We start from the raw sequence: 25,758 nt of genomic DNA, 5'->3' as shown, positions 1-25,758 counted from the left end.
CTTGGTAGTCTGGCGCCCTGCTGTTGTCTCTCTACGATCCCATTGTGAGATTTGTCTTGCCTCTCATTTAGGAACACTGAGGCAAAGAACTCATTGAGGAGTTCAGCCTTGTCTCCCCTGCCTGTCACCAATTGCTTTTGCTTCTTCAGTAGTGGTCCTATACCACCCTGGGCCTTCCTTTTACTTCCCATATATCTGAAAAACAATTTTTTGTTATCCTTCACTTGGGATGCCATCCTCGGGTCCATGGTAGCTTTAGCCTTTCAAACTGCCTCCCCACACCTGCAAGCTGAGGAGGCATACTCCTCTTTAGTAATTTCTCCCTGTTTCCATTGCTTATGCCTCCCTTTTTGCCCTTAAGTTCCTCTGGATTTCTCTGGTCAGCCAAGGAAGCCTCTTGGCCCCTTTCCCCTCTTATCAGAATTGTCTCCTTCTGTCACTGAAGGATTGCTTCCTTAAGGCACAACCACCCTTCCTGGGCTCCCATCTTGCCAAATCTCTTACCCTGCAGTGCATCATTGACTAAACACCTGAGCTCGCTGAAGTCAGTCAGGTAGAGTTCCAAATCTAGTTCTTTGCCTTGGTGTGGGGGTCTGTAGCAGATCTCTACCACCAAATCCCCTTCCCCTTGACCTCCATGTAGCCTAACCCACATTCCTTCTACTTTCTCCTCCTCCAATTCCATTTTGATAAGGGTCGATGTATAATGCTCCTTGACATAGAGCGCAACCCTTCCCCCTCTCCTCCTACTCTATCCTTCTGTACAGGTTATGGCCCTCAATGTGTGCCCGGTCATGGGTAGAGTCCCACCAGGTTTCTGTTAACTTCACTAAGTCGTACGTGTTTTCTGTAAGTACTAGTTCATACTGCTTGTTCCCCATGCTCCTAGCATTAGTGTATAGGCACGTGAGCCCTGTGACTGGCACCTTTGTTGCCCCCCGGCTCTGATGCCCAATGGGCCCCTTGTTGCTTACCTGCTTATTGCTTAGCTGTGCTGTACTGCTGGATGTCCCTTGGATTGCAGGTTCCTGATGTTCTCTTTCTTCTGCCTCCCCATTCCCCGTTTGAGCTAGTTTAAAACCCAGGGTAGAAGATCAGCCAACCTGTTGGAAAAAAAACTTTTACCTTTTGCTGAAAGGTGAAGTCCATTGCATCCTAGGAAGTCCCTTGCCAGGAAGTGTGGGTCATGGTCCAGGAAGCCAAATCCTGCACGATGGCACCAACTCCTGAGCTGCAGATTGACCTCTCTGATGCAGGTGCTGTGATGCCTGCTGCGACCTCTGACTGGGAGGATGGACAAGAAGACCATCTGTGCCCCCGTCTCCCTAAGCCTGGCCCCCAGAGCCCTGTAGTCTCCCATGACATGGTCAGGACTACTGCTGGCTGTGTCATTGGTTCCCACATGGATGAGGACCATGGGCTAGTAGTTCGAAGGCCAGATCAAGTCAGGAATCCTCGTCGTGACATCCTGGATCTTGGCCCCTGGCAGGCAACACACCTCATGCACCATGGGATCTGGGCAGCAGATGTTTCCCTCTGCTCCTCTCAGTAGAGAGTTGCCCACTATGATGAACACGTCTCCTCTGTCCCCTCTTCCTCCAGTAGCTTGTCTCCATCAAGTGAGTTTCACACTTGAAAAGTCACAAGCCTGAGTGGCAAAGGCTTAAATGGCAACTACTTAAAAGTAACTGTGATTATTCAGAGGCAAAGTGTTAATTCATATACTTCACCAGTACTTAATGTGGGACAGTGGGTTTGTCCATCTGAAAGGTCTTGCTTTGAGAGAAAACCCTCAAATTTGATTCCAGGTGATTGTCTTATTTTAGTGTTAAGTACTATTTTGTGCTGGTTCTCCTTGAACCAGTTTACTGTATAGAGCATTCTATGCCTAGTGTCTGTTCAGTTCTCCAGGTATCCCAAACTGCACAGCTCCTTCTTCATTTTCCCAAACCCATGCAGGGCAATGGGACTGCTCTGGGATGCAATTAGGACTCTACTGTCCCTAAATCTATGGCCTACAGAGATGGTCTGTAGGGGTGGGGAAGCAGAAAACCTCTGTGTCTGTTTCACTTCCATATTAGGGACCTTGGGCAGGGATCCCTGACTTATTGGGGTTGAGGTAGGGGGGTAGCCAGGTTCTGGAAGGGAGCTGGTGTGTGTGTGCGCGCACATGTGCGTGCGCACAGGGTGGGGTTGTACCTGTAACAGTAAACCCCTGTCAATTGCTGAGTGGTAGTGGTGGGGAAACAGAGCCATTGATTTAGTAGAACAGAATAACTCTCAATTCTGTGCCCAATGTGAAGTGATTTAGCCCATTAACTGCTAACTATTCCTCACTCTTGTAGTCAGCCCTACTGTACAGGTTCCACCCTGCACACACATCTCTGTAGTTGCTAGCAATGCAAAGTACTTGTGATTGGAAAAGCTGGGGAGTTCTTGGTAGGAGTGGGGGTGCCCAGAGCACCCAGCCTCCTGGGAACCCCAACTGGAGGCCACACAACTGGGGGGCGCTTCCTGGTGGCATTTTGGCAGTAATGCACTCCCTAAAAGGTGAGGGTTGTACTTAGAAACCTTAGCACAGTATGTGTGAAACAGTTCCCAATCAGTGATGTTCTTGGAACAGTTCTAGTGCTATGTCTATCTGTCCCCCAAGTGTGCTACTTCACAAAACATAGAAGTGTCCAGTTTCCCAGCCCCTAGTGATGGCAGTCATGTGGTGAATTATCTGCACATTTTTGAGTTTGCCTTTTGCTAACGTTTGATATTGAAGAGATGTTTCAGTTTCAAACCTTGCCTTCTTGCAAGGCAAGTATTTTGTGTTCTGTCCATCAAGATGTGTTTTTTGCAGGCTCTCAGGTGCAAGATTCCTGCTTTCCTGACACTGCAGTACAAGAGGACAGACAGAGCTGGAGCTGGTACTAAAACAGCTTGGGACATTATAGGATGGCTGAAGCTCTTCTAGCATAAACACAAGCATGTTGGAAAGGTCCAGGTTGTGAGGTTTACTTAGTATTGCTGCAATAATTAGCAGGTTCTGTGTGCTGGCTACAAGAAGTGTGAGAATTCAGTGGGAGTCATTAACCTAAATGTAGCTGATACGTGCTAGCATTAGCTGCAACTTCAGGATGTGAGGGCTTCAGGATGAGCTAGGCCTCAAGTGGCGTGTCCAGACGAGTACACATATGTGGTATGTGGTGCCGTACATGCAGGCATTTCCCATGCTATGCATGGTGGGGGTTTTGACACTGAGAGATCCTGGTGTCAAGAAAACCCAATGGAAAAAAGTAGGATGGTGTACATGGTGGCAGTGTGCACTGCCTGAAACCAGAGCCTAGCTAGCCGTTTACCTTTTAATAGCACTTTTCTACCTGAAAGGTCCCAAAGCACTTTATGTATTGATCAGAAGTATACTCCCCGCATCAAAAAGCACAGGTGATTCTTTGGTAAAATGTACTTTGTGTTTGACTGCATACATGCTGCTCTGAAGTGAACTTATTCATGACACAGAAGCAAGTTTCCATCTTCTCTGTGAGTTGTGATAAATAGCGAGGGTTCTTAAAGACAAGAGTTATAGACTTCTCCACCCCAGCTCCTTGGGCAATGAGTTCTACTTCTCACCTTGCTGAAGCATTTGGCTCTGTATTTGTCTGGAGCAGAAAGTCACCAAATGAACTATTTTTCTGCAGCTGTTTTGCTGTTCCTTGGCAGTTTCGTATCCATCTATTAACTTGCCTCAATTTTGTTTTGCTTTGTGTGAACCCACTTCAGGCAGACAGGGTAACCAGCTGCCATCCAGGTGCTGCTAGAAAGGCCTTTGCTGTCAGACGGTTCTTTTTACAGAATATGGTGGTCTCTGGTGACATGGATTTGCTGAGTTGCTGTGGCAACCAGAATACTTTCCCTCAGGCACCTTATCCCTGTTACTGAATATCCTATCAGCTTTACCATTTATCACAGGGATAATATGATGGGGGCAGGGGAAGTGGACTAATGGTAAGGCATATTTCCAGCCTTGCTGGAATGATTTGCTGGCACTGCTAAGGATGGGCAGAGTGTGCCTCACCTGTAAGAAGGATTCCATTGCCTTTTGCCCATCTTGCTTAGAACCTGCAGGTTAGCCACAGCCACAGCCCTGCACAGTACCTGCTGACTCATTTCTCTGATGTTACTGTGTTTGAGTTTTCATAATTTCACAGGATGCTGGGACTTAGGGGAAAGTGAACTAAATCATCATAATTTAGATCAGGTCACACTTTGGAAAGCTAATTTGAAAAATGTGTGCTATTTAAATTTAGATTAAATTTTATAATTAGACTGTAAATACTTTTTTTTTAAAATGGCACTATGGGTAAGGGCTCTCATTAGAAGTTTTACGAAACCTGTAGGCCAAAAGGAAAACGTTGAAAATGATTATGCCAGCACAAAAGTCGGTATGTAATTTATATGAATAGTCCTAAAGTGAAATATGTGTATGTGAATGATTGTGACATTTGAAACTATAATTTGAATTTTTATCAAACTTTTATCTAAGGGGCTAAATCTTTATCACTTCTAGACTTTTGATTTGTGGGTGGCAGTAAGCAGTTGTTCAGAATTTTGATTCAGCCCCAAAGTTATTGATAACTTTTTGTAGGTACATGGCAGATTTTTAAACAATAAGAGCCTAAATCTAGGCCTCCAGAGATGGACTTTTGAAAAGCAACTTGGTGATGACTGAGTGCGAGTGAATTCAAACCTGCAGTCCCTGATGGAAGAATATAGCCCAGGAAAGCACTCTGGTTTTCTTACCTGATGCAGGTTCAGTATATGACAAGATGGTGGTGTTTGTAAATATAACGTAGGCTATTTTCTTATCAGTTTGTTTGAGTTGTTTTACTGTGAAAACAGTGTTTTCACAGTAAAAATGCTAATGAGGCTGTAGGCTTACCTTTCAGTAGAGATGATCACTTAAAGTGTGAAACCTTGATGAAGAAGGGAGTGAAATCTCAACAAATGGGAAATCAGAGTAAAACCTCCACTCAGAAATTTGAGTATGGAATGTAAAGGAGTAAAGAACTGGCAGTGTAAAGAACTCATAAAATTTTATAAATAAAAATTAGTCTGGAGAAGAGAAAACTGAGGGGATTTAATAGCAGCCTTCAACTACCTGAGGGGTGGGTCCAAGGAGGACGAAGCAGGACTGTGTTCCCAGTGGTTATGGAGTTTACAATTCTTGGAGGTTTTTAAGACCTAGCTAAATGAAACCTTGGCTGGGATGATGTAGTTGGGGGATGGCCCTGCTTGGAGCCAGGGGGTTGGACTAAATGACCTTCTGAGGTCCCTTCCAACCCTCATTCTCTGTGATTTTATGAGTCTATGAAAAGTTCCTAGATAAAAGTCCTTTTGTATTCACCATGGGTTTTTGCTTAATTCTTGTGTGATTTTTACCTTCCCAAGTTCTGAGTTCGCTGGCTGAACTATTAGGGCAGTCACTCTTCACATACAGTATTTTTGTTTTTGTAGTCCCTTTATGAGATGCCTAGTACTTGTATGTACTTAACTTTTACAGCAAACTGAATGTGTAATGACCATGAAAAGTTGCTTTCCCATTTTATTATTCATCCTTAAAGGGACTCTGTATTCTGTTCATCTTACATTGGTACTTTGGGGAGTGGGGGAAAATGGATCCTTTGTGTTGTGTACTTCGGCAGGGCAGCAGCTGCAGGGTTTCTTATGCTTTATTGTAATGCATCAAGAGAGTGCCACACAGAGTCCCATGTCATGTTGTCTAGATTTGTGTACCTATTAAGAGGCCTCGTGTTAAATATGCTGATGGGGTCATGCTTTCACTCATTTAAAGCTGATGGATGCAATCTGTCAAGTGCAGAGAGATGTATTGGCTCCTCCTCATCCTGGCTGTCCCCTCCCCCCTACTTTCGTGCCTGTCAGTGGAGAAGTCCCAGGTGCATCTGTTCTTAGTTGAATCGCCAGACTTTTTTAAATCCTGAAACATTATTTAGGGGCTCATACTGGACATTTGTCAGTTAGGCTTTGAGGCGTGAATAATGCTTTGTCTCAATGCCCTTTTCTTGGTGAACAGGAGTACTACGTAGTGTCAATCACGAGGATGTGGATCACTTTATCTCTTTATATGCCTGTGGTGTTTCAGTCATCCTTATTGAATGTGGCCTTTGTGAGGTCTCTCTTTTGGAGTCTTGGGTGTTACCAGCAAGTTGTTTCTTTAGCTTTGAAATTGTTCTTCCTCCTTCTCAGCATCCTTATTCACAGAGAGTAAGCTGGTGAAGTTGTTCCTAATTGTTCTATCCTTGCAAGTAAGAGTGAGCCACTAATGGATGAAGGAGAGACGACAGTACAGTGGTAAGCAGAGAGGCACCGATAACAATTTTTTTGCCTAATACTGATGGCCAATTATTAACCAGCCATTTTGGCAAATACCGATCTGATGGCCAATATGCAGCCCAGCAGCTTGGGGAGCTGGTAAGTCTGAGGTGGGGGGGGAAGGGCATGGGGGGAGCATATTGAGGCCTCCATGGTGAGAGAGGGAGCGGGAGGGGCCTGAGCCAGGGGCAGGTGCTGCTAGAGCGGGGTAGGGTGTGGGAAGGAGCTGCAGGTGGCTTGTCTAGGAGGTGTGGGGGGCAGGGAGGGGGGCAGCTCCCCACTGCTGCATGCACCCCCAGAGGGCATGTGCCCCCTGGGTTGGTCCATGGGGAAAGGGCAGGCTGCCTACTTGAAGCTCAGGGCCAGGGGTTGCGCCAGCCTCTCCTCAGTTGAGGGGCTGAGCAGGTAGCTACGGTGAATTTTGGGGTGGCTGTAGCCCTCCCAGCACCACCACCTCGCCCTGTTCCCACCTGCCCTGAGTGCAGCCCCAGCCCAGGCCCCTGCTGGAAGAGGCTGACGCAGCCACAACAAGCGGCCCACCCTCACCCCACAAACAAATCTGGTGGGGGTGTCACATGCCCCCCATGCTTCCCCCAGGGGTGTGTACAGGGTGGGGAGCTGCCCCCTCTCCCTGCGGCCTCCAGATGAGCTGCCTGCAGCTCCTCCCTGCTCTACCCCAGCTGGGCAGCACCTGCCCCACACCATCCCTCACTGTGGGGACCTTGTTCTGTCCTTCCCTATTCCTCTTCCCCCTCACTCCCCTTCCCGCCCCCCCCCCCACAGACTTATTAGGCAGAGACTACTCTCCAAGCTGCCGGGCTGCATTCCTGGTGGCATGTTTGCTGTGGCTGTGCGTATGCACGTGGCATTTATCAATGACATTATTGACTACACTGGCCAAAAAAAGCTGATTGCCAGCAATGTCAATTTTCCTTTTATCAGTGCCGATCTGATATGGACCAATATATTGGTGCATCTCTAGTGGTAAGGGGTCTGGATTGGTGGTTAGGAAGCTGGGGTTTAATTCCTCTGTCTCCCTGAGGTACTGTTTCATTGTGCATTTAACCCAGCTGTGTCTCAGTTGTAAAATGGGAATAATGGGTTCCAGTACAGTAGGGAGCTCCATGCCACTATGACTACCAAGGTGAATTGCAGTGGTGGCAGTGCAGAATTGTGTCCCCCGTTGTGCCCAAGGTGGGCAGGAGATGACTTGCCTTGGCTTTGGCAGCGTGGTGATCTCTCCCTTGCCAGGTCCTGCCCACTGACTTGCAGAGGCAGCTCCTGCCCAGAGCTGGCCTGGCCAGGCTGCAGCCCCGTGCCTTGCTATGGGTGCAGAAGTCTGGGGTGGACACATGCCCAACTGCCCCCTTGATGAATTGCCTGCGGACCCCTGACACATTGCCCGTGTCCCCCGAACATGTTGCCTGTGCCTTGCCCATCCCCAACCCCATAGACTTACCTGGAGGAAGCTGTTCTCCACCACACTGCCTGGCTGCCACGTGCATGTGTGCACAGGCACATGCACATGGTGCCCCCTGCGTCCTACTCTCCCCAGTCCCAAGCAGCCCCTTGCAGGCTGTAACTTTGGCAGCCTGTAAGGGGAAGTCTGTAGTTTCCCAGGTTCTTCTTCTTTAAAAGGAGCAAATCTGCATTTTACCAGGTTTTTCCACAGCAAATGGAAAAGCAAGATCCCTGAATAATGCTGTTTTTCAAGAGATTCTGGCTGCTTGGATGAAAGGTCTGTGAATTGTTGCTAAATGGTTTCTTGCAGCCTGAAGTAGGGGTTGCTTTTCTCAGTAAGTCAGAGGCTTCCCAGGAACTTATTGACCATCCAACTATTGAATTGCACTTTCTTTTCTTGACAGCCCACCAGAAAGCTGCTGTGTTTTTTGGTGTTCTGCAGCCCAAGGTCAAATGTGTAGCTGATTACATCCTTCAGTGCAGGGGTGGGCAAGATACAGCCATTCTACCCAACCTGAAGGGCCTCTTTTTTTTTTAAATTTAGAAAATTAATATTTATAGGCCCATCTGCTTGTAAAAGGTCACTGGAGCCAGAGGCAGTAGGACCTGGGGGAAGCCATGGCAGGCTCCTGCAACAGCAAGGCCCCCCCTGGCCCTGCCCCCCCACAGCCAGACTTGGAACCCTGGGGCTGTTCCTGGCTTCCCTGGAGCAGGAAATTCAGATAAGAAGGGGAGTGGGGAGGCAGGGGAGGGCTGCAGAGAGGCACCAATGATTGCCCCAATCCTTGGGGCCAGGCCAGCTACGACTGAATCCTGTGATCTGGCCATGCAGCCAGGAGCCACATGGTACAGAGTGGCTGGCAGGTGGGCAGGGAAGTTGTGAAAGCAGTGGCGGTGGGGTAGGGAACAGTGGAAGCAAGTGGCATGTGGGAGCATGGGGTCTGTGGTGGTGTCCCAGGGCCAGGGCCCACGGGGCTTATAGCAGGGTGGCAGGAGTGTGGGGCACAGGCTGGCAGGGGTCTGTAGAGCCAGGCTGGGCTGTGTCAGCAGGGAAAGAAGGAACCTGGCCCGGCTCCATAGAGCCCCTGTTGCCCAAGACCCCAGGCTGGAGAAAAGCAGCCCCTCCCCATTTCACTGCCAGGGCTCAGTGCTCTAGCAGCTCACAGCCCGTGTGGGGCTGCCTGTGTCTCTGCCGCATCTGGGTTGCAGCACGGAGTCCCGGGGGGGGCTTTTCCCCCATATGGGCGAGCGCAGGGTTGGGGCTGTGTGCACTTGTCCCTGCCTGTACTGTAGGGCTGGGGTGGGGGGGACTGGGAGTGAGCAGGCACACAGGAGCCAGCATCAGCTGGGTGGGAGCGCAGGGCCCACTCTGGTGCCCTGGGGCGAGTGCTGGCAGTGCCCAGAGCAGGGCAGCAGGAGTGCGGGGTCCTGCCAGCCCATGCCCCACTGGCACTGAACCCAGGACACCGATGTGGATCCCGCACTCCCACCCAACTGTTGCTGGCTTCCATGTGCCTGCTTACTCCCAGCCCCCAGGCAGTGTTTGCTGTAGCTGCTGTGAACCTGCGCTGCACCCCTAGGCTGGGGTGCAGCTTCTTAATTGCAGCTTGCTGGCACGCTGAGCAGCACAGAAGTGGCAGTGAAGGAGCCACACCCCAGCCTAGGATGGTTTGGGCTCCCAGTGGCCACAGCAAATGCTGTCTGGTGACTGCTTTCCTTTGCTGAGATGGGTGAGCACAGGGTTGGGGCTGTGCGTGCTTGTCCCCACCTTTACCGTGGGACTGGGACTGAGCAGGAACCAGCGACAGCCGAGCAGGAGCACAAAGTCCATGCTGGTGTCCTGGGCCTAGAGCAGGGCAGCAGGAGTGCAGGGTCCAGGCCAGTAGAGGCTCTGTGGAATCGGGCCAGCTTCCCTCTCTCCCTGCTGGCACAGCCCAGTCTGGTTCCACAGACCCCTGCCAGTCTGCACCACTCACTCCTGCCACCCCGCTCTGGGTCCTGTGGGCGCTGGCCCTAGGACACTGGCACAGGCCCTGCACTCCCACATGCCACTCACTCTCACTTTCCTGTGCTCCCCGCCACCGCTTTCCCCACTTCCCTGCCTACCCTCCAGCCACTCTGCACCATGTGGCGTGCGTGCATGCACACACACCCCACTGACACCTCTGCACACCATATAAGTAAGACTGCATTTTGAGCTATTATGCAACCACTTCTGAGGGGTGGGGCCAAAACTTGGTAAGCAGCCCTCCACCCAAAATAATTGCCCTCCCCTGCTTTAGTACCAGTAGCAACACCAGTACATGGCAGGTCTTTAGCTATTTTATACTTTTACCAAATTTAGAAATGAAGTTAATGAGTGTATCCAAATGATCTCTCTAGGTCTGTTAGCTTGATACTTGGGGAAGAAAAGCCTCTTCTCCTAGAGCTCGTTCTTTGAGACTAGGCAAGCTGCCATGACCCCCTTTTTGGAGTATGATTCCAGCAGTTGGCCACAGCAGTTTCCCCACCACTGATCACTTTGATAGTACAAGTTATTTGACTTAGAACTGTTTCTGGCTTGAAGCCTTAAACAATGGGGCATTTTATGTATATAATAAAAATAACAGTGAAGCAAATATGCAAGTCAGGGCAAGGATTCCTTCAGAGCTTCTCATGATTTCAGAAACCACCATGGGTGTCTGGTGCCTCTTGAGTCAGGGGGGGCCCCCTGGTAGCCGACCCTGCTGGCCAGGGAAGTTGTTGGGGAGGGAGTCCCCCTGGCGGTGGATCCTGCTGGCTGCAGGGTTGCCAATCTCACTCGCAGTAAAAGCAGCTGTGCTGCTTCTGGAGCTCTGCGGCCACTTTTCCTAGTGACCCCACTCCCCGGCCAGCACTCGTGGGGGGGCACTGGTGCTCCCACTTGCCCCCCTGCCTGCTGGCTACACAGGGAGCATGGCCTGAAAGGGGGTGTACCAGTGCTCTCGGGGTGCACATGCACTCCCTACACATCGCCCCCTACACATCGCCCCTGGAAACCACAGTAGTAGAGATTTGTGTTGATTTGACAGGTGGGCTCATTTGTCTGATGCATCGTGAGAGATCTTTAGAGACATGTTATAGTTTTGGGAGGTAGACATTGCAAATTACCGTAGGTTGACAGAACATCTCTTGATTAAATGCATGTTTCTAACTTTGAAAAATCCTGCTGTGCATACCTCATTTTCCTACAGACAGCGTGCATATGTGTGCGTTTGTGTGTGTGTGACCAGATGGGGTCTGTCTAGGCCATGTGTTTAACCAGACTGTTGGGTCTCAGAGTCAGGTGTATGACGTGTGTACCTCTTTTCGATTCCCTTGGGGACATGTGAAGATTTGTGTTTTCTGTGGTAAATAGCCAAAAGAATGGTACAGAGTATGTACAGTTCTGAGCTAAAGGTGCTGATATATGAGAGAGAAGTAGCTGCATGCTGTCTCCTATTTCTGTCTCTCTGTATCTGAAAGCCTTTTAGAAGTGTTTGGCTTTAAATTTACTGTCTTGTCCTTTGCTTGAGAAAAAAGATTGCCTTGGATACGATGAACTTGGTAACCAGGGCAACTAAACTTAAAGGCAAAAGTATGGATAACAGTAAAACACAAAAAAAATCCCCCAAAAAAACAACTTACTGAACTTTTTCTGAAACAGATTTTATGTGAAGTTTGAACTGAGGGAGGTGGGGGGGAACAATCTTTTCCTCCCCATCCTTCCAACTAATCAGTATTTTGAGGAGCCAAACTGACATTACCTCCCAGGCCACTTACTTCACTTGTTTGTCTTTTCCTCAAGAAAATTACAGATAAATTAGTCTGGACTGGCTTGCGAGTACAAGTGAGATGTCCATGTGCTCCTGGACTTCCTCCCCTTTCCCCACCCGGTGGCTTTGCAGAGTATGGCAATCTGTGCTGGTGTCTGGCTAGAATTGAATCCATAGTGTGACCTAAGGCAGGCCATCTGGGGACTGGCACATGCCCTGATCTTGTGCTTACTGTCTCAGCAGAACCCCCAGAGGGCATATTTGTAGGGTAACTTATAGCTTTCAGTGACTGTCGAAACCATTGCTTCATCCCTTTTTTCCCCCCGCTGGGTGCAGCAGGAGTCTAAGCACCCTGTAACAAGCTGCCTTCCCCAGTGCCATCTTCCCTGTTATCCGTGTTCTACGTAGGGTGCCCTTGGAGTCCCCTTTAAGGTTTCTTGTGTCCCACTCTCTTCTTGCACATCTTGATGGAAAATTGTTATACTGATGTTCTTGTAAGGGGGAGACTGCCTATTATATTTTGTATGTTGGGGTCTTCTGCCTTCTGAGGGGTGCTTCCATGATATATTTTGAAAAGGCTTTTACCCTGGAAGCTCTTGTTTCACACAGTCTTGTTCAGTTACTACCTCCTTTCCTCTGCTCTATCAAGCACATTTCTTCCCTCTCCTGTCTGTCTGCTCTGAAAAGGTCCTGCCAACTTTGAATTAACAAGCCCTGTATCTGGCAGGTTTCTGACTGCTTTGCTCATACTCTGTATTCCTTTTCCTGACCCTTTGTCTCTGTAAGATGAAAGCTGTTTCAGGCACTGTTTCTGTCTGTGCAGTGGCATTAACATTTTGGGTGCCATTAATATAAAAGAACATACTATATTTACTCAAATCCAAGATGAGGTTCTTTTCCCCAGTCAATATGGGGAGGAAGCCTCATCTTGGACTCAATTACTGGCCATGGGCAGGCAGTGGCTCAGTTCTGACTTTGACTGTAGGTTCAGGCCTGAAGCTGGAGCTGGGCCATTGCCTGCCCTGTGCCATGAAGGCTTGTTGGGTTGGGGAGACAGCATGCACCTTGGAGGAGCATGGGGGAGACCATGGGATCAGGGTGATGGAAGCTTCAGAAGAAGGTAAAGGGAAGTAGGAATGGGGGGGCAGGTGGCAGGGTATGGGGGAGGCAGGAGGTAGAGGGGCAAGCAAGGCATGGGGGAAGGGGCGGGGGAGCACTTGGCAGGGGGATGCATAGCAGGGGGCAGACAGCAGAGAGGGCAGACACAGGGTGACAAGGGTCGGGGTCCCTTCACCCCATGCTGCCACTTTTTCCACTATAGTAGTGGGGAGGACAGATTTAAGATAACCTTCCATTAATTAGATTCTGGACATGGGTAATTATACAAAAATATAATTTTCCATGTATGGAATCTAATTATTGGAGGAGGGATCATCTTTAAATTTGCAGTTATCTTGGATTCAGGTAAATCTGCTACTTCCGTCAGCACTACAGAGCAGCTACTGCTTTCTTCTGTCCCTGGGATGCTGGAACCCTTCCTAGTTAGATGAACCAAATCTACTCTCTGTGGTGCAAATGGTTAGGCAATATGAAAGGCTATTGCTGTCACACCACAAATCCTTGAACCCCAGGAGACCCAGGGCTACATTCTGGAGGGTTAGAGAAAACAGATCCTGGATGTAAAAAGGAAAACAAAAGAATCAGCAACAATATATACTTTCATTAACCTCAGGGAAACAAAAGAAGGTGAGGTGGGCATTCCAGATGCAGCAGCGTAGCCCACAAACCCCTCTATTTTGTACTGCAAGGACACATTACTACAGTATCCAGGCACAGTCACAGACACCTATGGTTATCCTGAGCAGTCCTCTCAGAGACAAGACAGCTTATCATTTGGTGCCCCCACCAAAACAACAAGCCACCCCTATAACAGAGCCCAGCCAGGTCACCTGTTGCCCCACAACAACCCTGTGTCCTTTTCTATGCAGCCCTTTGCACTCATAACTTTTCTCCTTACCTTCCCAAGCCTCACTTAAAGGAGGCTTAGCTGCTGTAGTCTCTCTCTCTCTCTCTTTCTTTTTCAATACAGGACCCTTATAGGTGCCTCGCAAGAAATACCGTAATGTCTTGGCCAACCCTATGGGCTTGGCTCATGTTACTATTTCCTCCTGGTAGACTGGAAGCTCCTTGGAGCAGGGACAGTGTTTATGAAAGTTTGCCAAAAAGCATTTCTTTGGAATAGACGACCTGCCCCTGTTCGGCCTGCCTAGAACAGGAGAGCCAAACTACTTTCAGTTGCCTTTAATAAGGCGTTCCACTTGCCTTAGCACTTAAGTTGCAGTAAATGCCCGGGATGCTCCATGAATGAGAAGCAGCCCTCATTGGCAGGGGGTGGACTAGTGACTTAATAGGCCTCCTTATCTATAATCCAGGTTCCTCTTAGATTTTCTTCTATTTGAAGTAGCACAGTTGGGTCCTCAGCCCTGGAGCTGCATATTGGAAGGGAGTTGGGGGCAAGCAAGCAGGGTGTGAGTGAAACGTTCACAGCAGGCGTTCCTCAGCTTTGCTGTTTATCGTGATTTTGTTCTGTTCTTGCATCCTCCCAGCACAGGCTGATTGTCAATAGAACAAAAGAACTACCTGGATTGAAAAAGATAAAGTCCAAGCTCAGAAAGAACAACAGGCATTTCAGTATGGTTCAGGAAGCTGAATACTGGAAACAGTGCCTGCATATCTTTAGCAGGATTCAGCAGTATGACAGCAGTTCTTAGCCTAACTCTAATGCGAGTAGGTGTGTCCAGGAAGAGGAGTGGTGACAGATGTCAGAAAACTATAGCAGTGATGTTTGCTAACCATGGTCTTGGTGCTAACCATGTGCCCCACTACTAAGTGTTCCATGGGGAGAAGGGAGAGTAGCTGCACTGCAGTGGCCTCCTATAGAAGGAATTTTGCTGTCATCCTGCATTTCATTTTGACCTCAAGTATCGCTTCATTAGACAGTCTAAGAATGAATTAAATAAAAATCTTGAAACCACAATCCATGTTCTCCTAAGAGATAGCCCTTAGCCTTAGAGTATCCTTGGCATTCTCTAGCCTCTGTCTTCAATACCCCCTTTAACACTACTATAAAGAGTGTTCCTCTTCTTCTGTGTAAATCTGATGAGTGTTTTGTTTGGGTCAGCCAGTAGCACAGAGACTTGACACACAAACTGACTGCTTTGTCATTTTCCTCCACATCTCCTTGACTAGAGGGGCATTCAGAACAGTTTGGGAGCATTTTTTAAAAGCCTGTTGCATGTAATTAACTGTTCTGTTCAGTTGAAATTCTGAGAGAAGCTGTTTTTGGTATTCAGTTTGGCTGTGATGCCACTACTCTTGACTTATGACCAGGGATCTGTTTGCTGATTTCCATTTGCTGTGGAAAAATGTGGATTTTCTCCTTTAAAGGAGAAAAATGCAGGAAACCACAGGTTTCCCCTTGCAGGTTGACAGAGTTCCAGGGACTCCTTGGGCTGGGGGGACGCCACATGTATGTGTGCACACATAAACATGCACGTGGCAGCCAGGCAGCATGGTGGAGAGTAGCTTCTGCAGCTCCATCCAGGTAAATCTGGGAGCAGGAGGATGGTACAGACCATGAGGTGGGGGGCATGTGCTCCCTGAGATTTCTGCACTTACAGTGGGATATGGGGCACAGGGCTGCAGCCGGCCTGGACCAGCTCTGAGCAGGAGCTACTTCTGCCAACCAGTGGGCAGGATCTGGCGTGGGAAGAAGCGCTGCACTGTTATGACTGCCAAGGTGAGGAGTGGCAATGGCAGTGGCACAGACTTGTGCCCCCTGCTGTTGCCAGGTGGGCAGGGGGTATGAAAAAAACCTCCATCCTAACCCCCCTCTTTTTGGATTGTCTGTTTTCCCCTTCTCTCACTCTCTCTGCCCATGAGTCTATCAACCTGGTTGCTAAGCAACTATCTGGTTGCCAAGGGCATCACCTTGGGAGGGAGAGATTCCCTCTCCCTGTGGCCAGGCTATTGTTAAACTTCCTGCTTTGGCCTGGGAGGGCAGTCCAAAGGTCCATCGTCAAGGTGAGGGCTGACATTACTCAGACTCACTGGTCAGCATCAGTGATGCTCAGAAAATACCTGATGTTGGCTGGTTCCAGGTGGTGAGGTCAGAAAGGATCCTTCCATCTTGGGACAGAGAGACATCTTCTGATCACTGAATCAAGCTGTGTACTTCCAGAATCCTCTGGACATTGCTGTGAGTAACTTATCTGAATGGTAGCCAGTAACTTAGACCTAAGTGTTCTAGATCCATATTGAAAGGGCCAACGAGCCCCTTATACTCTTTTGCTTAAGGCTGTTTTCTTTCAGAATTCCTTTCGGTTTGTATTCCTTCCCTATGTACTCCTTCTCCAGTCAATAAAACTATCTATCATAGCAGGGCTGGCAGAAAATGCTTGGGAGGGATTGGGTAGGCCTTTTTGCTCCCTTTGTTCGGCTGACTAAGGGAGGCTACTTTCTATGCTTCACCCCAGGATCTCACAGTGAGTTAAACACCCTCAAGGCCTGTGTACCCTGGGGGGCACAGAGTCCAGACAAACACAAGTCCCCAGGTGATGATAGCGGTTACCCCAGGCTTGTGGGTGTGCTGCAGGAAGGGGATCCACCAGATGTAGGCGCCCCAGGGGAAGCACTCGAGGCTTGGTTTTTGGTCAGGCACAGTGAGGCGGGTGGCTCAGGGCAGGAGTGCCCCCTACCGGCCTGCCACAGGGGGTGTATCACCTTGGCAGCGTGGCGCTCCCTCCCCTACTGGGTCCTGCCCTCTGGGCCATAGAGCTGGGCCCTGCTTAGAGCTGGTTTGGCCTGGTTGCACAGCCCTGTGCCCTGCTGTGGTCACAGAAATTGGGGGGGGCATGTGCCCCCCACCCCATCACCTATGTCCACACACATACCCTATTCTGCACACACTAGGGGCAAGGGACTATGAGTCTGAAGGGAGGGGAACTAGCAGGGCTAGGGGGCCGTGGGTCTGGAGTGAGGGGCCACTGGCAGGGCTTGGGGAGCTGTGACTTAAGAGTGAGGGACAATAGCATGGGCACCAGCAGGGCACAGGCATATCATAGATTCATAGATTTCTTAGACGTTAGAGCTAGAAGGGACCTCACAAGATCATCGGGTTCAGCCCCCTGCCTAAGGGGCAGGAAGTCAGCTGCGGTCAAAATACCCCAGCAAAATACCAGGGCTGCTCAGTGACAGAGCAGCAGCAGGGGAGCAGGGTTGCAACTGTAGCTAGGCCTGCATCCTGATGAGTGAAGGGGGCAGGGGGAGCTCTGATTTTCCATGATAAAACCAAAATCAAATGCCAAAATATATAGGAATTTAGAATTTATTTTATTACATTGATTTAGGTACTGGTAGGCTTCCAAATTGCTTTAAAATTGTAAATATATCAATAAAACACTGTGTTCAACTGGTACCTATATATAGTGACATTTCGTATTAATTGCAGAAAAACATGGATGGGGGACTTGGGATAATTTTTTTTTTTTTTAATCTGACATTTTGGGATTTTTAAATAGGGAAAACCAGGATTTCTTTTTATGACAGACCACTGCTGAGCCACAGCTTGAATGGGGAAGACGAGTAGTTTTCCTTTGGTTGCTGTCCTCTAGGCTGGGAACCACCTGCAGCATTCTAGTTGAGCAACAACTGGCCAGCCACCATAGCCTGTGCCAGGCCTGTTTTTCTTCATGGAGGCTCTTATAGGCAGCAAACTCCAGTGACTTCCTGATCCCACAAGCGAGCTTCTCTGTTGGAGTGAGAACTGGGGCCCCCTTCTCTTTCTCAGTCTGAGAACTGAACCGTGCTGTCTTTTTTTCCGTGATTCCCTCCCATCTCTGTACCTGTTGTAGATGTAGCAGTGTGGGACGGACTGAGCCCACAATAGCACATTAGCTCTTTAACTCTGGCCTAATGCTGCCTCAGGCCCCTTCAGAATGTAGCTAACCTTAAACATCTGAAAAATGAGTGCAAGTGAGTTTTCTCTTCATGCCCCTGCCAGTGTTCAGGTATTCACTCTGCCCCATGAAAGATGGTCACTGGCAGTGTGAATACAGGAGTATTCTGTGTGTGCATTACAACTCCGCTTCACTGCTCCTTCTTAGAATTGCGTTCTTGTCAGCACTCTGGATCTGGCCATATTGACTCGAGGGGTGCACGTGGTTAGCACAGCTCTCCCTCTTGTCTTCTGCTGTATGGGTAGCTGAGAAGGAAAAGGAATATAAGCATATTTCACCCCATCTAGCAACCCTACACACAGTCATTATTTGCACATGTGTGCGGCTGTGCATTGCACGTGTCATTTGTTATCCTATTGGCGTGGGACGCCCATGCCTGCTATGGGACAGGGAGATCCGGGTGATGGGGATCCCCTACCCTCCATAAATGCTGACCTCGTGAAGGAACACCTTGAGAAGCTGGACACCTTCAAGTCAGCCGGCCCTGACAATCTGCACCCCAGGGTACTCAAGGAGCTGGCGAGCGTCATAGCCCAGCCCCTGGCACGGATCTTTGAAAACTCCTGGCGCTCTGGTGTAGTGCCCGAAGACTGGAAGAAGGCCAATGTGGTGCCCATCTTCAAGAAAGGGAGGAGAGTGGATCCGGCTAATTACAGGCCCATTAGCCTGACTTCTATCCTGGGGAAGATCTTAGAAAAGTTTATTAAGGAGGCCATCCTTGATGGACTGGCCCAGGCTAACATCCTAAGGGATAGCCAGCACGGGTTTGTTGCGGGTAGGTCTTGTTTGACCAATCTCATTTCCTTCTACGACCAGGTGACCTATCACCTGGACAAGGGAGAAGAGATTGATGTCATATATCTTGACTTCAAAAAAGCCTTTGATCTGGTATCCCACGATCACCTCTTGGCCAAACTGGCCGGTTGTGGCCTTGGCTCCACCACGATCCGCTGGCTGGGAAACTGGCTCCGTGGTCAGACCCAGAGGGTTGTAATCGATGGCAGTCACTCATCGTGGTGCCCTGTGACCAGTGGGGTCCCTCAAGGCTCTGTCCTGGGACCCATACTGTTCAACATCTTCATTAACGATGTGGACGTTGGAGTCAGGAGTGGACTGGCCAAGTTCGCCGATGACACCAAACTTTGGGGCAAAGCATCCACGCCAGAAGATAGGCAGGTGATCCAGGCTGACCTGGACAAGCTCAGCAAATGGGCGGACGAGAACCTCATGGTGTTTAACACCGAAAAATGCAAGGTTCTCCACCTTGGGAGGAAAAACCTGCAGCACCCTTATAGGCTCGGCAGTGCAACGTTGGATAGCACTACAGAAGAAAGAGACTTGGGGGTCATCATTGACCACAAGATGAACATGAGCCTCCAGTGCGATGCTGCGGCTAGTAAAGCGACCAAAATGCTGGCTTGTATCCATAGATGCTTCTCGAGCAAATCCCGGGACGTCATTCTCCCGTTGTACTCAGCTTTGGTGAGGCTGCAGCTGGAGTACTGCGTCCAGTTTTGGGCTCCACAATTCAAAAAGGATGTGGAGAAGCTTGAGAGAGTCCAGAGGAGAGCCACGCGCATGATCAGAGGTCAGGAAAACAGATCTTACGATGACAGGCTGAGAGCCATGGGACTCTAACCTGGAAGAGCATAGGCTCAGGGGGGATCTGATGGCCACCTATAAGTTTATCAGGGGTGACCACCAGGATGTGGGGGAACGTTTGTTCACCAGAGCGCCCCAAGGGATGACGAGGTTGAACGGTCACAAACTCCTGCAAGACCGTTTCAGGCTGGACATAAGGAAGAATTTCTTTACTGTCCGAGCCCCCAAGGTCTGGAACAGTCTGCCATCGGAGGTGGTTCAAGCACCTACATTGAACACCTTCAAGAGTAAATTGGATGCTTATCTTGCTGGGATCCTATGACCCCAGCTGACTTCCTGCCCTTTGGGCAGGGGGCTGGACTCGATGATCTCCCGAGGTCCCTTCCAGCCCTAATGTCTATGAAATCTATTGCTCACCTAGCCGTGGGTAGGCACATAACTCCATGTACTACAAGCCTCAACAAGGGATGACTGCAAGAGATATTCCAGGGAAGGGAGAAAGGGAGTTAAGGGCTGAAGGCTGTGTGTGTTGACACTGAGGGTGGGTTGCATTTAGTAGGAGATAATGGTACTTAGCTCTTACAGAGCAACTAAAATGCAACTTTTAGTTTAGACCAGGCAAGGTCTGTCTACAACTCTGTTCTCACTGTCCTTTCTGTGTTCAGGAAGGTACAGTCCTTTGACATTTTAGGGACCTAGGAGGGGAGATGGTGCATATCCTCTGTCTTTCTTAGGAGTCACAGATTTAAGGTTAGCCATGCCCTAAATTCTGGAGGGCCCAAGGTAGTGTTAAGCTACCTTTAACCCTGCTTTAACAAAAAGCCTACCTCAGCTGTTGCCTAGCTCCGTTGTTGTAATGTGGACAAAAGAAGGCTTTCTGAGCACACTTGCCTTGGTGTCTACCAAAGAGAGCCTGAGTTCCTGCCCCTAACTGGGGCATAGTATCAGAGGAAGGGCTTTGGTAGAATTCTCTGCCTGAGAAGAATTTGAAGTGTAAACTGGTTCACTCATCTCAGTGGTTTTCTTCTCCTTCATCTCAGCATTGTGTCCCTGTGACATAAGCTAATTTCCTTATCCCTTGTCCTGCTCTGTACTGTATGCCTGTAGGATCCATCAGACACACCCATTTTCAGTTCCTGGCATTGACTTCTTCAGTTCTGCCTAGTGCTATCCTGAAGACCCTCTCAGCAGAGAATCAGTTTATCCTGGCTGACACTTGTGCATTGACCTGTGATATCGTTTTTAGTACAAGAACTGTTTAGTAAAATTCCTGGTGCTGAGGGAGATGGCCACTGTGATTGCAGAGTCTGCTGGTCATTATCTGTGAAAACTTTTGGCAATCAGGAGAGGTCTCAGATGATTGGAAAAGGGTAAATATAGTGCTTATCTTTAAGAAAGAGAAAAAGGAGGATCTGGGGAAATACAGACCAGTCAGTCTCACCTGAGTCGTTGAAAAAATCATGGAGCAGATCCTTAAGGAAAACATTTCTAAGCACTTGGAGGGGAAGAAGGTGATTAGGAACAGTTAGCATGGATTCACCAAAGCTTAGTCGTGCCTGACCAACCTGATTGCCTTCTGTGATTAGATGGCTGGCTCTGTGGATGCAGGGAGAGCAATGAATGTGATGTACTTTGACTTCAGCAAGGCTTTTGATATGGTCTCCCATAACATTCTCACAAGCTAAGGAAGCGTACAGGACTATAAGATGGATAGAAACCTGGGTGGATTGTTGGGCTCAAAGGGTACTAGTCAATGACTCAATGTCTAGTTGGCAGCAGCTATCAAGTGGAGTGTCGCAGGGGTCGGCCCTGGGGCCGGTTTTGTTCAGTATCTTCATCCATGATCTGGAAGATGGGAGGGAGTGCACCCTTAGCAAGTTTGCTGATGACACCAAGCTGGGGGGAGTAGTAGATATGCTTGTGGGTCGGGCTAGGATTCAAGGACACATAGACCAATTGGAGGATTGAGCCAAAAGAAATGTCATGAAGTTCAATAAGAAGTGCAGAGCCCTGCACTTAGGACCGAAGAATTCCATGCACTGCTACAGGCTGGGGACCGACTGATTAAACAGAAGCTCTGCAGAAAAGGACTTGAGGTGGGAGGGGGGTTACAGGGGGCAGTAAGCTGAATATGAGCCAACAATGTGCCTTTATTGTGATAGAAGGTTTACAGCATGCTGGGTGGAATTTGTAAAAGCCTTGCCAGCAGAGCCAGGGAAGTGATTCTTTCCCCTCTATTTGACACTAGAGAGGCCACATCTGGAGTACTGTGTTCAGTTTGGGCCCCCCACTACAGAAAGGATGTGGACGAATTGGAGTGAGCCCAGCAGAGAGCAATGAAAATGCTCCAGCACATGACTTATAAGGAGATATATATTTGAACGCTCGTGGCGCACGGGTCAAGTCCCGGAGGACTGGAAAAGGGCCAATGTGGTTCCCATTTTCAAGAAGGGGAGGAAGGAGGACCCGGGCAACTATAGGCCAGTTAGTCTCACCTCCATCCTTGGCAAAGTCTTTGAAAAAATTATCAAGGCTCACATTTGTGAGAGCCCGGCAGGGCAAGTTATGCTGAGGGGAAACCAGCATGGATTCGTGGCAGGCAGATCGTGCCTGACCAATCTAGTCTCTTTTTATGACCAGGTTACAAAACGCCTCGACGCAGGAGGAGGGGTGGATGTCGTATACTTGGACTTCAGGAAGGCCTTTGATACGGTATCCCACCCCATACTGGTGAACAAGTTAAGGGGCTGTGACTTGGATGACTGCACAGTCCGGTGGGTGGAGAATTGGCTGGAGGGTCGCACCCAGAGAGTCATGGTGGATGGGTCGGTTTCGACCTGGAAGGGTGTGGGCAGTGGGGTCCCGCAGGGCTCGGTCCTTGGACTGATACTCTTTAATGTCTTCATCAGCGACTTGGATGAGGGAGTGAAATGTACTCTGTCCAAGTTTGCAGATGACACTAAGCTATGGGGCGAAGTGGACACGCCGGAGGGCAGGGAGCAGCTGCAAGCAGACCTGGACAGGTTAGACAAGTGGGCAGAAAACAACAGAATGCAGTTCAACAAGGAGAAATGCAAAGTGCTGCATCTAGGGAGGAAAAATGTCCAGCACACCCACAGCCTAGGAAATGACCTGCTGGGTGGCACGGAAGTGGAAAGGGATCTTGGAGTCCTAGTGGACTCCAAGATGAACATGAGTCGGCAGTGTGACGAAACCATCAGAAAAGCCAATGGCACTTTATCGTGCATCAGCAGATGCATGACAAATAGGTCCAAGGAGGTGATACTTCCCCTCTATCGGGCGCTGGTCAGACCGCAGCTGGAGTACTGCGTGCAATTCTGGGCGCCGCACTTCACGAAGGATGCGGATAACCTGGAGAGGGTCCAGAGAAGGGCCACTCGTATGGTTAAGGGCCTGCAGGCCAAGCCCTACGAGGAGAGACTAGAGAAACTGGACCTTTTCAGCCTCCGCAAGAGAAGGTTGAGAGGCGACCTGGTGGCTGCCTGTAAGTTCATCAGGGGGGCACAGAAGGGAATTGGTGAGTATTTATTCACCAAGGCCCCCCCGGGGGTTACAAGAAATAATGGCCACAAGCTAGAAGAGAGCAGATTTAGATTGGATATTAGGAGGAACTTCTTCACAGTTCGAGTGGCCAAGGTCTGGAACGGGCTCCCAAGGGAGGTGGTGGTCTCCCCTACCCTGGGGGTCTTCAAGCGAAGGCTAGATGTGTATCTAGCTGGGGTATTGTAGGCCCAGCACTCTTTCCTGCTTATGCAGGGGGTCGGACTCGATGATCTATTGAGGTCCCTTCCGACCCTAGCATCTATGAATCTATGAGAGGCTGAGGGAACTGGGCTTATTTAGTCTGGAGAAGAGAAGACCGAGGGGAGATTTAATAACAGCCTTCAACTGGTAATCCCAACACGGATCAAAGGGGGCAGGAGGGCGCAAAAGCCCCCCTGGCTCACCAAAAGCATCTGGGAATGTCTCCTAGCTAAAAAGGAGGCGTATTCCCAATGGCAGGGAGGGGCCATCACCAGGGAGGATTATACTGCGGTTGCTCGGGGCTGCAGGGGGTGGTCAGGAAGGCCAAGGCGGAGATGGGACTGGGACTGGCTTCCCGGATCAAGGACAATAGGTCTTTTTTTAAATACATAGGGGGCAAAAAGAAGGTACTGGGTAACGTGGGGCCTCTGCAAGACACGCTAGGAAATCTGGTCGTCGCAGCAGATGACAAAGCTAACCCATTTAACAATTTCTTTGCCTCTATTTTCCTGAGCAGGGACCACATCACCTCCCTAAACAGGACCTCTGTAGGCCCCAGGGGAGGCGCACCTAGGCCAAGGGTCAGTGAGGATCTAGTCAGGGAACTTCTGGAGGGACTGGATGTATTTAAATCAGCAGATCCAGATGATCTCCACCCCCGAGTGCTGAGGGAATTAGCTGAGGTCATGGCGGGAGCCCTGGCATGGCTGTACGAGCACTCGTGATGCTCTGGTGTGGTGCCAGAGGAGTAGAAGAGGGCCAATGTGGTTCCCAGCTTCAAAGAAGGGAGGAAGGAGGACCCAGGAAACTATAGGCCAGTCGGTCTTAGCTCGTTCCTAGGGAAGCTTTTTGAGAGAATTATTCTGGCACATGTCCATGAAGGGCCAGCAGGGGAGATTATGCTTAGGGGCAACAACACGGGTTCACTAGAGGCAGGTCCTGTCAGACCAACCTGGTGCCTTCTACGACCAGGTCACAAAATCCTTAGACACAGGTATAGCAGCGGGCATAGTCTTTCTGGACTTTCAGAAGGCCTTCGACACTGTCTCTCACCCTGTTCTCATTTAAAAATTGGGGGATTGTGGTGTCCACACCTACACAGTCAAATGGGTCGCCAACTGGCTGGAGGGCTGCACCCAGAGGGTGGTGGTGGATGGGTCATTTTTGACCTGGAGGGATGTGGACAGTGGGGTCCCCCAGGGCTTGGTCCTTGGGCCCGCACTGTTCAACATCTTCATCAGTGACTTGGACGAGGGGGTAAAAAGCACCCTGCTCAAATTTGCTGATGACACTAAGATGTGTGGGGGATGTGGGCACGCTAGACTGGAGGAATAGGCTGCAATTGGACCTGGACAGGTTACAGGGGTGGGCGGATGAGAATAGGATGGGATTCAACACTGACAAGTGCAAGGTGCTGCACCTGGGGAGGAACAACCGGCACCATACCTACAGGCTGGGGAACTCCCTTCTTGTCAGTGCAGAGGCAGAAAAGGATCTTGGAGTCATCATTGATGCCAAGATGAACGTGGGCTGGCAGTGTGGGGACGCAGTCAGGAAGGCCAACCACAACTTGTCATGCATCCGCAGATGTATCACAAGCAGGTCCAAGGAGTTGATCCTCTCCCTCTATGTGGCGCTGGTCAGGCTGCAGCTGGAGCATGGAATCCAGTTCTGGGCATCGAACTTCAGGAGGGATGTGGACAACATGGAGAGGGTCCAGAGGAGGGCCACTCGTATGATCAGAGGACAGCAGGGCAGGCCTTATGGGGAGAGGCTATGGGACCTGTACCTGTTCAACCTCCAAAAGAGAAGGCTGAGGGGGGATCTCGTGGCCTGTTACAAACTAGTCAGAGGGGACCAGCAGGCATTGGGGGAGTCCCTGTTACCCTGAGCACTACCAGGAGTGACTAGAAATAACAGTCACAAGCTGGCAGAGGTAGATTCAGGCTAGACATCAGGATTCACTACTTCACTGTCCGGGTGGCTAGGATCTGGAACCAACTTCCAAGAGAAAAGTGGTGCTGGCTCCTACCCTGGGGGTCTTTAAGAGGAGGCTGGATGAACACCTTGCTGGGGTCCTTTGACCCCAGTACTCTTTCCTCCCATGGCAGGGGGTCGGACTTCACGATCTGCTCAGGTCCCTTCCAACCCTACCAACTATGAAACTATGAACTACCTGAAGGGGGTTCCAAAGGGAATGGAGCTGGACTGTTCTCAGTGACGGCAGATAACAGAACAAGGACAACAGTCTCAAGTTGCAGCAAGGGATGTTTAGGTTAGATTTTAGGAAAATCTTTCTAACTAGGAGAATAGTAAAATACTGGAACAGGCTTCCCAGAGAGGTGGTGGAATCTCCATCCTTAGAAAAACCCTGGCCAGGATGATCTAGTTGGGGCTGGTCCCGCTTTGAGCAGGCGGTTGGGCTAGATGACCCCATGATGCTGCATGCCACCATCTGGGCTTCATATCCCTTCATACCCTGTCCACCAATTTTCTCCTAGTGGGGTGGGGGACTTCCTTGAATCTGCATGCACCACTCACGCTTCCAGAGGGATTCCCATATTGACTCTGCATACCGAGCTGGAGGCAAAGTGAGAGCTCTCCTACATGCAAGTTTCTCAAACAGGTTTTATGCTGATAGAACTAGAGTTCAAGAGGCAGTGCCAGTCCCTCTAACTTGCCATGTTAGCATGCTACTTGACATTTATCACTCGCCCAGGAGCTCTTGGGAAGTAATAGGGTACGGAGGGGCAAATATTTGA

The 25,758-nt window shown here is 49.7% G+C and overlaps 1 protein-coding gene and 1 long non-coding RNA gene across 15 annotated transcripts in view; both read left to right on the top strand.

Moving 5' to 3' along the window:
- LOC149873982 (phosphofurin acidic cluster sorting protein 2-like) overlaps positions 1 to 25,758 on the top strand; it is a 205,894-nt gene that overhangs the window by 37,487 nt on the left and 142,649 nt on the right. The window lies entirely within an intron of this gene.
- The window catches only part of LOC149873984 (uncharacterized), a 38,865-nt gene continuing 28,940 nt past the window's right edge, over positions 15,834 to 25,758 (top strand). The window contains exon 1 of the long non-coding RNA XR_016443194.1: positions 15,834 to 15,870. This is a non-coding gene — a long non-coding RNA (uncharacterized LOC149873984). The remainder of the gene's footprint in view (positions 15,871 to 25,758) is intronic.

The sequence above is a fragment of the Crocodylus siamensis genome, chromosome 1 (genome assembly GCF_052110815.1).
Source record: "Crocodylus siamensis isolate JL-2025a chromosome 1, ASM5211081v1, whole genome shotgun sequence".
In the NCBI taxonomy this organism is placed as follows: domain Eukaryota; kingdom Metazoa; phylum Chordata; order Crocodylia; family Crocodylidae; genus Crocodylus; species Crocodylus siamensis.
Note: the sequence above shows the minus strand (reverse complement) of the source record. Positions and strands in the feature narration are given on the sequence as shown.